At 47.3% G+C, this 14050-nt stretch overlaps 1 protein-coding gene across 3 annotated transcripts in view; it reads right to left on the bottom strand.

The window, feature by feature from the left end:
• The window catches only part of HRAS (HRas proto-oncogene, GTPase), a 71799-nt gene that overhangs the window by 21961 nt on the left and 35788 nt on the right, over positions 1-14050 (bottom strand). For 2 of the 3 annotated variants that reach the window (XM_075928303.2, XM_075928301.2), the window contains exon 2: positions 7027-7096. The exons of the other annotated variant lie outside the window; for it this stretch is intronic. The gene's annotated coding sequence lies outside the window, so the exon portion shown is untranslated. The remainder of the gene's footprint in view (positions 1-7026; positions 7097-14050) is intronic. 3 annotated transcript variants of the gene reach the window in all.

The raw sequence follows: 14050 nt of genomic DNA, 5'->3' as shown, positions 1-14050 counted from the left end.
CTTTCGCTTGTGCGCGTGGGGTGGGATAGGGCGGGGTGCGGAAGGAGCGCCCGGCTCTATGCAGTGTGGCTGTGCTTGGAGCCTGCTGGAGGAGAGTGTTTTACATGCATTTAAAAGAAAGCCTCATTCTAGACCTGCCTCTTCCCCACCCCACACATACACCCCCAGCCTTGCCTCTGCCCGCCCCTTAGCGCTCAGCCCTCACACGGCCTGCTCCTGCAGCCCCGCCCCCAGCTCCACCCCCCACAGCCCTGCCCCCTTTACCCTCACAATGCCTGCTCCTGCAGCCCTGCCCGTGCCCCCTTTATTCGCACCCTGCCTGCCCCCCCAGCCCTGCATGAGGCCTCCCCGCCCCAGCGCTCAGCCCTTGTACCACCTGCTCCTGCAGCCCTGACCACGCCCCTCATAGCTGTTTGTAGAGAACTGTCCCAGAAACAGAGCCAAAGGATGTAGGGATAACATATTAATGTATTTAAAATGATTCCCCCAAATGGAAGTGACTCCCCATAATTTGTTCCCCACAACTTAAAGTGTTTAGATTTATTATTAATTCTTATTCTTATTCTTATTATTATTTTTTAAGACTGTTAAATGTTTAGATTTATTATTATTATTGCCCCTTTAGAATATAATGTATTAGGTCATGTAACTTAGAACTGTTAAGAATATAATCCTATGTAGCCAGAAACAGCCCCCCCTCTGTGCTCCAGGGCATGCTCAAGTTTGTGCAAGGGGCTGCTTGAAATTGACATTGCAGAGATACATTGTAACAATGCATTGTCAAGCCACTAACTCTGCTATGGGAGCCAAGCCCTGTAATTGACTAAGGGCATTGTTACTTAATTGAGGCCTGTTCTCTTTAAAACATTGTAACTTTATTCAGCACTCAGAGAATGTTTTAAGCAATACCACCCAGAAACTTTCTGTAACTACAACTTTTATTATTATACAAAATACTGTATGAATGTATGAAAGAGTGCTTGGATGATGAATGAATGGCTCTGAGAGGTGCCAGCCTGAGAATACAGCAACAAAGGGCTGAAGAAGGCATCAGGTGCCAGTGCAATCAAAAGGTGTCAAGTGGAGAAAACCAAGTACTGGAGGTCCACCCGATGAGATCACTGACAGCACCTGGCAGCCACCCTGGAGACATCAGCATGATGCAGCAATTTCCATAGACTGGCATAGGAAGAAATTCCTATAAGAACTGGACTAAAAAACTATGGAATCAGAGTCCAAGGTTCTGCTGCCAGCCCACCAGGAGCTTCAGATGCGCATCTGATCAGGACTTCGCTCCCCACTACCATCACTTGTGTACAGAGTACCTGGCCAGTATTCTGTCACAAGCAACTTCCAGGCTGGTAACTATACACAGAACTTGAATGAATGGATGTATGAATGAATGGTTTTTTTATTTATTTATATATATATATATATATATAAGTTTATATGGGTTAAGTAGTGTTAGGAATAAGTAGTTAAACAACATTGTTTGCTTCTATCTTTTCTTTTTTTTTTTAGTATTATCTTTACAATAAATGTGGCTTTTTGCCTTATCCCCCTCATAAGATCCTGCTTGCTTTTATTTGGTATAACAAGGAGACAGCAAAACGGCCTCCCGCAGGGCAGCATGTTAGCACCAATCCTCCTCAGAGATACCAATGACCAGCCCCCACAGAGCAACACCGTGGCGTAGGGTTGCCAGGTGTCTGGTATTCAACTGGACAGTCCAGTTTTTGGGCCCTCTGTCCAGTAAAAAAAAAAAACAGAAAATACCGGACATGTGCAATGTCCGGTATTTTCTGGCTGGGCGTCTGACAGAAGCCTGGCAGGGGCGGGGCGAGTGGCTGGAATGCGGGGCACGATTGGCGTGGGGAGCCTCTGGTTGCGACTGACATAGGAGTGACGCCTTGGGGAGGAGGAGAAGCCCTGCCCGTGCTCCTGAGCGCTGTTCAAGCACGTTGTGGAGCTGTCACCAGACTCACTCGTGCTTCACCGGGACTGTGCGCAGGACAGGCAGCGCCCTGGGATCTGCATGTGCCCGGGTCAGTCCTGCTCCCTGCTGGCCGATTCCTCTCCCCCCCCCCCTCCTCGCCAGTCAGCCCCACTCCCTCCGACCCCCTCCCGGCCAGCCCTGCTTCCTGCCAGCCGGTTCTCCTCCTCCCAATCTCCCCCGGCCAGCCCCGCTGCCCCGACCACCCCGACCAGCCCTACTTCCCGCTGGCCACTCCCCTAACCCCCAATCTCCCTTGGCCAGCTCTGCTGCTCCCAACCCCCCCCCCCCCCCCGCTCCCCCCCCCTTCCCCTCCCAAGCGTGTCCAGTATTTTTTCAGAAGCTACCTGGTAACCCTACCAAGGCACTTCCTACTCCCCAATGCTCTGTGCATGACATCATAGGAGAAGGGCTTTGCCACTGTAGAGAAGGAGATAGACACATGCACTGAGTAAGCTTTAGAATCATAGAATCATAGGACTGGAAGGGACCTCGAGAGGTCATCGAGTCCAGCCCCCCGCCCTCAAGCCTACAGTAAGAACCAGCTTTGTGCCAACCCCAACAAAACATCAGTGATGCCCTTTCACTTATGCCACTGAGAAGCAAAGAGGGAACCAAATGTCACCAGTGATGAGCCCGCTGGCTGATCACCCAAACCTTGGCGCCCAGGCGGCTACACTAGATTAGATTTTTTTAAAGTGAATTTTATGATTTCTAGGAGCTTGACTTGAACGTTTTCAACACGTAGTTTTAGCAATGATGCCACAGCAAAGGTGGTTCGATGCCCACAGGTGGTGTGGGAAAATTGTGGGCAAAAGACAGTGATTCTTTTGTGGTCAAATCCTGCTCTCGTTACACTCCAGATTCACACCAGTAGCTCAACCCAAGCCAGTGCACTCATTCCAAATTGACATGGTGAGGGCACAAGATGGCCCCATGTCAGTCTGACACGAGAAGTCAAACCAATGCCCATGCATCTCCTAGGCAGACAACACTGGACCACGTGCACGATGGGAGCAGGAGAACTGACACTTTCAGTTGACATCTATACCTCAACAATCTATACGTCAACGATCTACACATGCTGTAGGTTAGTGGCACAGGGACTCAATCTAGTACAAGTTCCCCCTTTTGACATGATCCCTGCGCCCACCACCATACTGGCTCACACAGAGCTGCCTCTCCCCCACCATGCTGCTTGCTCTAATAGAGAGGCAGCAGGGAAGCCGCCCCCACCCACGTGTAAATGTGTCATGGCCAAATTTTCAGCAGTTACACTTTGACGTACACACATGCATTTTAACATCCCTTGTGTGCACAGGTTACAGGAAGCTAGCTAGCTGCAGAGGAGGGCTGCCTGCGTAACGTCGACAGGTGGAACGGAACCCAGGACCTCTGGAGCCTAGTGCATGAGCCTCTACCAAGCTCAGCTAAAAGCCAGCAGACTCTCAGCTAAGGCTCATTCTTTCTGTAAGAGGTCTCGGTGCCATTACTTAGGACAGCACACCACACCCAGAAGAAGGGTTCTTGGCTGTCAACAAAAGGGGGCAGAGAAGGAAAGCAGTCACTTGCACTGCTCTCGGTACAGGACTCACTGGATGGAAAACTCTAAGACCTGTTCTGCAGGAGTTCAGATCAGTTGATCGCAGGATTTAATAATTAAAAAAAAAAAAAAAAATCTGTGGAACAACTGGAAGAGAGGAGCTTGCAGCTCTCAAACAGGGAGAGCAAAGTCAAAGCAAAGACATACAAAAAAACAACAACAAAACAACCCCCCCCCCCACACACACACACACTTCTCTAGCCTATGTTGGATGCTGTGAAGCACACATTACAGGGTCTGAACAGCCAGAGCCCAAGCGCTTGTCTCTCAAGTCAGTCTCAGTGAACGTTCACCAGCTCTGCACTCATTACCTAACTAACAGCCTGTGTGGGATGTGGATTTAACGAGTTTTTAAGCTGGCTCTCAGGGCATGCCGGCTTCTCAGAGCCACCTCTCCCAACTCGTGCTGCTGCCTCTGTGGGAAGCAGTGGGGGGGCAAGGGCGGGGGAGCAAGTGCCTCCATGGAGCTGGCATGTGTGGTGAGAGGCTGCTTCATGTGATGTCAGCGCTGCCCCACGCTGCCGCCTCTGTATTAGGCGAGAGCCAGTCTGCACGGGGAGCCAATTTTTAAACCAGCTCCCCTCTGATACAGAGGCATCAGCGCAGGGGTGCAAGAAGTGTAATAAGTAGCAGGTCTAAAACAAAAAAAGGAAGTGTGAAGGGGGGGGGGGGGGAATGGATAGTTAACCTGTGGAACTCCTTGCCAAAGGAAGTTGTGAAGTCCAGGACTAACGGGGTTCAAAAATCAACAAGATAAATTCATAGAGTTTAGGTCCATCAATGACTATTAGCCAGGATGAGTAGGAATGATGTCCCTAGCCTCTGTTTGTCAGAAGCTGGAAATGGATGACAGAAAAGAGATCAGAACAGGTAGTCCTCTAGTGTTCACTCGCTCTGGGGCATCTGGCATTGGCCACTGTCGGCTGACAGGATACTGGGCTAGATGGGCCTTTGGTCTGACCCAGTATGGCCGTTCTTATGGATCCCTGGAAGTTAAACAGGCTGCCGGGCCTGCACCTGGGGGAAACATTTTGGTAACTGTGTAACTGCTAAAAATTGTTGATTACTAAAATAAACGCCATCGACCATCCCTAACCCTTCCCCCCACATAACATTGGGCAACTCAATGCAGAGCAACCGTCTCCCTCGACATCATACAGATAGTCAGCAGCAGAGCTTGGAATTGAATTTTTGTCTCCTGACATTGCATGTTGAGTTGTAATCAGTGTACCCTGTAAGCTGAGTGCTTGGGCAGCTGCTCAGGAAAGATTCAAATGCTACCAGCTGATGAGCTGCCAGCTGGGGGCGCTCTGCATGTGCTTCTACTGGTGGCGCACATCAACACATGCTTTGATGCACATAACAAAATGTATTCTGCACACAGATGGAAAAAAATAGAGGGAACATTGGTCCTAACCACTAGACCAGGCTGTGAATAGAGTTTGCCCCAACAACTGCTTGATGAAAGGGTCCATTATAGGTTCTGGAGGGAATGACTGCTTGTTTCATGCTGGGTCTTGGCGTTCCTCTCCCTGGCGCCAAGAGTCTCCCTGTAGTGGAGGAACTCCCCCTCATCCTAGCCCCTTGAGACAATTTCTAATGGGAAAGCAAACCATGGAGCTGGAATGTCTGGCTGGCTATAAGAAGGGGCCCTGCTCTCCAATTATTCCAATCAAATCACAACAGCATCGTAAGGGGAAGAAGGGTGGATGTTGCAAGCAGGCAGGGTATGGGCACACAACCGCACAAACAGCAGCAAGAGCTAAAGAAAAGGGGACTGGTCTAACCTGTACACAGAAGCTGAAACAACTAACAGGACATCACCAAAACAAATAATATTTCACCTGGTTTGTGTTGGCCACACACAGTAAATCTTAAATATCCACCCTGGGCAAGTACTGAAGGAAAAGGCTCCAGAACAATTGCATTAACACTCACACTTTGGTCACCTGCACTCTCAATCTACCCTGAAACCACAAGCTGGATCCTACCCCACCTGACTGACAAGCTCTGCCACTCTTGAATGACTCCACAAACAGCCACCATTTAGCACATGACAGACAGCATAGAAGATGAAGATATTTCAATAAGCAAACTGATTTTCAGGTTGTGGGCCGTGTGGCTGTGTGTGTGTGTGTGTGTGTGTGTGTGTGTGTGTGTGTGTGTGTGTGTGTGTGTGTGTGTGTGTGTGTGTGTGTGTGTGTGTGTGTGTGTGTGTGTGTGTGTGTGTGTGTGTGTGTGTGTGTGTGAGTGAGTGAGTGAGTGAGTGAGAGAGAAGGGGAGGTTTAAACAATAAGCTTCTATTCATGCAGGCCTTTACTATAGATGAATTTAGGTCATCTTCTAACCTGACCTAATAGGCATCAAACACAGCAGCATTAAGGGGCAAAGAACAGCCATCTGCAAGGCAAAAGACAATTGTCCCGGGATGACTGTTCCAGGAGTATCAGAGACTAAAAGTGAGCATCACACTCAGCCGCCAGCAGTCTGTTCTACATGCCCCTAAACACATCACCAGGAAGTGTGCCACTAGGCGTTATAGCACAGGTTTGTTAAGTGGCTAAAATCGGGGGCAGAGAGGATGCTCTCTGGCTCTCTCGCCTAGGAAACCTCTAGGATTGCTGGACAACTGAACATGGAATTTTTATTTTTTTTTAAATGAAAAGAACACTTTATTGAAAACCTTTTCAGGCGCGAAAACCCTGTTTTAGCAAAGGTTTGTATAGCGTTTTCAATGAAAATTGTGACAAGCGTAGACTTAAAAGGCCAGAAGGGACCATTACTATCAGCTAATTTGACTTCTGATCCAGCATTGGACATAAATTTCCTCTAGTAATCCCTGTACTGAGTACAATAACTTGTAGTTGATCACAGCATCTCTCCCAGAAAGGCATCCAGGCACAACGGAAAAGACTTATCTGTGTTCTCTTCATCCAAACTTGTAAATACAAGCGGCTCAGAACATTTTTTTTAAATTAACCAAATTTAAGATATTTCTTAAATTCGTATTCTAAAACATTATCCAAAGTGTTACTCAAACTGGGTTTCTGCAACCAAACAGTTCACATACCCATTTTAATAACGTTTCTTTTTTAAATGAGATTTTTGGTGAAACATCGTAAGTGTTTGGTTTTTCCCATGAATAATTTCAATTAAAAATGGGTTAAGGGAACAACTGATAGAAAAAAATTCCAAGCACATCAACCCACTCTACCACAAAAAGCAAACCACCAGCTCATGTTGCATGTACCACATCCCTCTGTTCCCAACAGGATAGAAAAGTCCACACAACTAACTACAGGGATGGAGCTTGGGAAGGGGACGGTTGGTCAGGAACAAAGCAAAAGCATTTCAGGCAACTGTCTCAGGGTACCACTTTCCCCTGGTTAGAAGATGGTTTTATCCCCCCATCACTCCATGTGCCACTCACCCTCTTGATGGCCACTCAGGCCCCACAGAAAGTGGTGGTCCCCTCGTTGTTTGGGATGGCTCAATTCCCCCTGAGAAAGAACACAGAGAAAAAAAAGAGATGACAACGAGGTCCGGTATTGTGGAGAGGGCCCCATTAAAAACATAAGAAGGGCCATACTGAGTCAAACCAAAGGTCCATCTAGGCCAGTGTCCTGTCTTCCAATGATGGTCAAGGCCAGGTGCCCCAGACGGAATGAACAGAACAGGTCACCATCACCTGTCAACCCTTCCTACCTTCTGGCAAACAATCTCTTAACATTAGGACTGGCAGCAGTTTTTTAAAAATAATGTTAATAAATAATGTTACGGTTTAAACCATTTTTTAATATTGTCTATTTTAAATTTTAACAGTTATGGGACATACTGTGGGGGAATCATACAATTATTCACTGACAGATGCAGAGATTCAAAAAGTTAAACTTTTATAAATTGTCAAAGCACAAATTGTCAATATCACAAGTCAAAATATAAAATGCAACAAGCCGTACCTGCTGTTACTATCCATTCACTAGTCCATTTGTAACCAGCCCAATTCAGGAGTCTAAATCACTGGATTTTGGCTAATAAATTCTCCATTTTCCTTACTCTGCTTATCGGTAAGGACTGATCATCAAGGGAAATGTTTTTGGTCTAGTTTGGGTGGATATTAACATTTGCCAGTCACTGATCAAAATCTAATCCTTCCAAGCTTAATTATTATTATTTGTATTAAAGATAGTCCTAGAAGCCCCAACTGACATGAGGACCCAACTGTGATAGGCACCCTATGAAGTCCCTATCTTGAAGGGTTTACGAAAAAGAGACACAATGCCATGAGCTGCCAACAGATCAGCTGCCAGAGCTGGGACTAGTTCTAAGTTCCATATTCACTGAACTACGCTGCCTCTCAAAATTGGGTAATATTCATCTCAGGTTACTGGCAACACCTTCGACAAGGGTGTTACAGAAACTCAGATATTAGTGATAAGGGCCATACAAATACCTAGACACACAGCAGGTACTAGAGTAAAACTCCAATTGTCCGGCATCCAGGGGTCCGGAACTCCCGATAGTCTGGCACCGACTGGTACCCAGAAGTGGTACGGCCAGCTGGACAACTGGAGCTGCTCCACGCTGCTCCCCCAAGTCTGCTGCTGATTAAACTGACGAGCGACGGACTTGGGGAAGCGGCAGGGAGCAGAGCAGCTGGGGTGCTGCTCGGTTGGTCCTGCAGCACCACCCCTCACCCCCTGCTCGGGGATAAGTACTGCAGTCTGGGGGTGGGGAGCCTGCTCCCCTCCCCTCCCGGAAACTCTTGGCAGCAGTGCAGGGCTTCTCCCACCTTCCTGCAAAACGGTGAAAGGTTCGCCCCTCACCGTGCCGTTCCCGCCCAGCCTCCGGACACAGTGTGGGTCCGGCAGACCTGTCACAGCCCCCCTGCTGGAGTACCTCCTGATACTCCGGCATATCCGATAATCCGGCACCACCTAGGTCCCAAAGGTGCCGGATTATTGGAATTCTACTGTATTGGGTGAGGACGTGGGGGTAAAGTGGAAGAAGTGCAGTTGGGATTGCAGGCTGTGACAGTCCATGGGAGGAGTTACTGGAAAATAAGTTGTGTCCCTCTCAACAATACAGGGCCTTGCGTATTACTTTACACAAGAAAGGCCAAAAGCCTAGTGGATAGGGCATGGGAGTAGGACACAGGAGACCTGTATTATCTACAGTTCCAATTCCGGGATTGGGCCACAAGAGGAAATGAATCAAGTGGTCTTATCTCAATCTCTAATGAGCCACGTAGGGGGAAAAATGGTAGCACAGCAGCCACTCCATTCAAGGCCTGAGACAACAGAGGTTGGAGACGCGCCATCAGAGCTGGTGATAGGAGACATGGGATATCGCGAAACACCATATATCAGGACTTACATGTAGGCAGAGGGACAGCGGGGGAAAACCAGGAATAAGGGCATTGGCAGAGATGCAGTTCTCGAATAGCGTCAAATTCTAGGTGCTTTCCTAAACTTTTTTTTTTTTAATAAATTGCCTGACAGACATGATCAAATCCCTTCCACTCAAACACAGCCATGCTCCTTTAGCAACTCCAAGCCAATGAGGTGGCTCTATTTTTATTTCATTGCCGTTCCTTGACTAGGCTCAACAGGGATGCAAGGAAGGATAGAAGCATTGCAGGAGTGTGTTAGAATAGGAAAAAAAAAACCCCACCGCCACAACAAAATCTCCCTCACCAAGTCCCAAATCAGCCCCAGTGCACTCAAATGCCTGGGAAAATGCAGATGAAAAAGAACCACAGTGTTCCCCCAACTCAGGAAGCTGAGGAAAGCAGGTAAAGACAAGCAGTCAGGCACCTGCCACTGGGATTCCCTTCCCACTGGGACACATTATTAACACCGGGACACAACGATCCCCCAGCTGAATAACTGTGCTGCAGCCAGCAAGCATGAATATGCATCAGTTATTGTGTTGCGGCTGATCCCAGGCAGACTGCTGATTTACAGGCCAAGTGGGACTGCTAAACAAATTCCTTTTTCACCCCACACATGCTCCCACTGGCCTCTTTCCCCGGCACTGACAGGAGCTGTGAATTAATGCAGAGCACAGGGACTGGGCTAGGAAGAGGAGACAGCTACTCTGTCACTCAGAGCAAGGCAAGGAATGAGCTGGATGGGGAGCTGCCTGGAGCAGCCCTGGAAGGGACAACCGGGTCTCTCTTGCGGTGTAACACTGTACAGGTGAGGAGAGATGGGGCAAAGCACTTGGGAGGGACATCCGAGTCCACAGGCTCCGGGGCTCACTGTCACCTCTACAGCCATAAGTGTAAAACAGTGTCAAGTACTGACGAAAGGTGCCAGACTGACGTCCGAGTCTTCTGCCTGGCTCTGTGAAAACAGGCACCGCAGCAGCAATGTAAGCTCCACACCACTGCCACATCAGCCAGCAGCAGCACCACGGTAGGGGGACCACTTCTAGAGGCCAGGAGGCAACTAAATCTCCATGCTCATGAAGTTCAGAGCACGGCCCTGGGACCTGATTAATGCTAACTGGTTCTGGACAGAGACTGCTGGCTCACTGGGTGTACAGGACGGAAATGTTACCCCTAGCAAGTGTTGGATCTAAAGGGGAAGGAAGGCAACGGTTTAGGGGTAATGCAGTCAGGACATTCCCAAGTGCCATTCCCAAATATACCACAGCCTCACTCAGTAACCCTGAGTAAATCAAAGAATTGGATTTTTGGATAAATTAATGCATTTAAAATTAAATTTGAAATTACGGCAACCTATATTAAGGCCTCCACTTACGATCCTCTATTAAACTCATTTAAATTAAATTAAGAAAAAAAATATTCCAACAAAACATGTTGGCTACCAAAGTTTTTTAAAAATTCAAAATACTCAACTGGTGGAAGTCATGGGCTAAGCCCCTGGAATCTAAGACTGTCGAATTCCTAAACCAGCTTTTGACAGCAGTAGCCTCTACCACAAGTTGAGAGAGCGTATTCTTCATTTCAGTTGATGCAACTAATTATTTATATCAAATTGAAAGCTTCACATTCAATCATTGATATTAAAACAATTTTTCCATTTATATTTGTTATTTTCTTAAAAAAGTGGTAGAGCAATTATATAACTTAATGTTTTGCTTCTTATTTATAATACATTTTAGAAAGTCAGAAAAATAGGGAGTGACATTGTTTATTGATTGGATAATTAACTTATTAAGGTCTTTTTGAGACCTGCAGCCATAGCAGGGATTTTCCCCCTCCAGTTCCTAGGTAATGAAATCAACACTACAGACTGCATTCTGAAGAATGTGGTCCCTTTTTCCTGCCGTATCCTGCTTTAACACCAGCACTGCACCTTTCCCATTCACTAAATATAGAATAATACTTTTATTTAATACGGTTTCACTAAACTTAGATACCGTATATACTCAAGTATAAGCCGACCCGAATATAAGCCGAGGCACCTAATTTTACCACAAAGAACTGGGGGAAAATATTGACTCGAGTATAAGCCTAGGGTAGGAAATGAGGCAGCTACTGGTAAATGTAAAAAATGAAGATAGATACCAATAAAATTACATGAATATTTATTTCAAAGAAAAACAATAACCTAGCTCTGTAAGTGGAAAAGGGGGTCAACAAAAACAATATGGTATCAAAAATACCGTAACTCCCGCTCAAAGTCCTCCCGCCAATCCAATGAGCCCCTGAAGGGCCGCCTGCAAGAAAGCGCCCAGCGCCAGCACCAGTCACACACGGGAACAGATGCTCGGACACTCGGCCCAACCAGCTCAGCCCCCGCCGCCCCCGCCCGGACCTTTCCCAGGCCAGAGCCCCTCTCGGCTGCTCCCCGAGCCTCCCTGCCGGCGGCCCCGGGGCGAGGCCGCTGGCTCCGAGCAGCACCTGCGGGCGCACCCGCAACCCAAGCGGCCGGCAGAGGCTCCGAGCGCCCTGCGCAGCGACGGCCCCCGACACACGGAGCCCAGCCCGCTCCCGGCAGCGCCCCCGCCCCGAGCACCTCGGTTACTGGGGCCGGAGCTCTGGGCTCACGCGGCTAGACCCGGCCAGCGGCAGAGACGCGCTGAGCCCGCCCGCCTCAGTTCGAGACGCTGACTCGAGTATAAGCCGAGGGGGGCATTTTTCAGCACAAAAATGTGCTGAAAAACTCGGCTTATACTCGAGTATATACGGTAATACTTTTGCTTGATAAATCAGTTTTAGATACAAAAACATGTTTTGATCATTTTTTCTTTTATAGATCCAGCACATTTCAGGTAGATTTAATTAATAAGAATAATTTTAAAATGTTGATAGTTGCATTTTTAAATGGAATTCCCACATCCATCCAAATATGGCATAATACCACCACGCTGCTGTTGTCAAACATAGATCTCAAAGCACGCTACACAGGAAGTTGGTATAATTATCCCCACATGCAGCCCGGTCTCAAGTCACAAATAAAAAGGTGACTTGTTAAATGTGAAATGCGTCATTCACCATTTTTAATCACAATAAAAATTAAAAAGAAATGCAGGGCTTTTATTTCAGCTTTGCTCAGAGTTTGCTTAATAGGATTATCATCACTGGGGACATTTTACTGAGCCATTTCTTTCAGCTTCTCATCCAGCTTCTGAAATCCTACTCTATATCTTTCATTCCTCTGCTGCCTCTTCCCATAGGCTTCTCTCACATTTGGTCTCCCTTTTTCCATTACCTATTCCACTACTAGGAAGAGCAAAAGTTACCTATAGATACGAGCTTCCACATTTCCAGCACCTCTCCCCCTTCCCTGTAGGGACAGGGCAGCTCAGGGCAGGACAAAATCCGCAAACAAACAGGAATTAGCAATGACTTTTCTGAATAGTCAGCACTGCCTGATGCAATCAGTCCCACCAGCCCAGAACTATTATCTGCCATTCCAGTAGGAGGACAGAAGCACTGCTAAAAGGAACAGGAAGAGGAAACAGGGTCAGAGTTGCACTCAAGATAAAGCTTCTAGGGTGACCTTTGAAGTCCAGTTCACTTACAACAGCTGATCTCATCCGGTTCCCTTTTTGATCTGACCAATTTCATCATTCTGAGAGAAGCCTGAATTTCAGCCTCTAAACCCCTGTTGTCCAACCAGTTCTGAAGTAGCCGCCACTATAGTGGCTACTGCTATAGCGAACTAGCCACACTCAACCGGCCAAATAGCCACATGTGGCTAGTGGATTGGACACCATGGCTCTAAACGGTGATGAAGTCCTTGGAGAGGAGGAAAGTCCTGTGCAGCTATCTGCATGAAGCTACAGCACAAAGACGACCTGTAGCACCGCTAAGCGGTTCTCCTAAAGCAAATCGGTGCTAAGTCAAAACATGTCTCCCAGACAACTAAATTTTGCTGGCAACATATACACAGACTCCCTGCCCCCAACCTGCCCACACCTGCCCCCGTGGGAAACTTTACGAGCACACTCATGCTCATAGCGTATGGTCCCAATTACAGCCTACCACACCAACAAGCCCTCGAATTGCAGGCTCCCTGTGAAATGTCTGGTCCGTGAACAGTTTTGACTTCAGCAGGGATGCTTGATCCAGGAGTCTGTCCCCCTGGGAGGTGTAGCAGACAGGTCACCCTGGGTCCATCTACACAACAGGGCTAACCTCGAAATAAGCTATGCAACTTGAGCTACTCTAATTGCGTACCTTAAATCAAAATAGCTTATTTCGTCTTCTGGTGCTATCTACACAGCACTTATTTCGAAACAGAAGCTCTCTTCCCCTGACTTCCCTTACTCATACAATGGGGGTTACAGAAGTCAGAGTAAGATGTAAAAATTTATTTCGAAAAAAATGGGCTTGCTGTGTAGACGCGCACTGCGTTAATTTGGAATCACTGTTGTTCCAAAATAATGCTGCTGTGCAGTCCTAGCCCCAAAGAAATGAACAGTCATCCCCATTCTAGCTCTATCCCATTTCAGCCGTCAGCACCATGGGATCCAGCCAGGCTCAATGCTACACACGAGTCGGGCCAATAGCCACTTTTCCAGGAAAGGAATTACATCTCTCAGCTAACCTGGAAGCAAGAAAATGGAGGGAAATGGCTGCTCAACAGAGAGACTGTTGTTCAAGTAGTAAGCAAGATAAGAGAGAAATAGAGATCACAAAATGTTTGGCAGAATATTCAGCTTAACTGTGTTAGACAGGCAAGCTGACATGCCAGAGGACTAGGATAGTGATATGTAGGAGCACTGTCAAAAATGTAGACACACACACACTTTCTTTCTCCTTATACTGATCCCTGTAAGCAGCACATTTCTAATGATGGTGCACATACCTAAGTGCATATAACAAAATGTATTCTGCACATGGATGGAAAAAGTTAGAGGGAACACCGACTGTTATTCCATTGTCTTAGATAATGAGATTATTAAAAATACAGAAGGAATTTTTGAACTTTCAAACTCCAATATACATCTCACTACTTGTAAAGGTTGATTTGGGG

Source organism: Pelodiscus sinensis, chromosome 5, assembly GCF_052426305.1.
Source record: "Pelodiscus sinensis isolate ZL-2025 chromosome 5, ASM5242630v1, whole genome shotgun sequence".
In the NCBI taxonomy this organism is placed as follows: Eukaryota; Metazoa; Chordata; order Testudines; family Trionychidae; genus Pelodiscus; species Pelodiscus sinensis.
The sequence above is the reverse complement of the archived record's forward strand: the minus strand, read 5'-3'. Positions and strand labels throughout refer to the sequence as shown.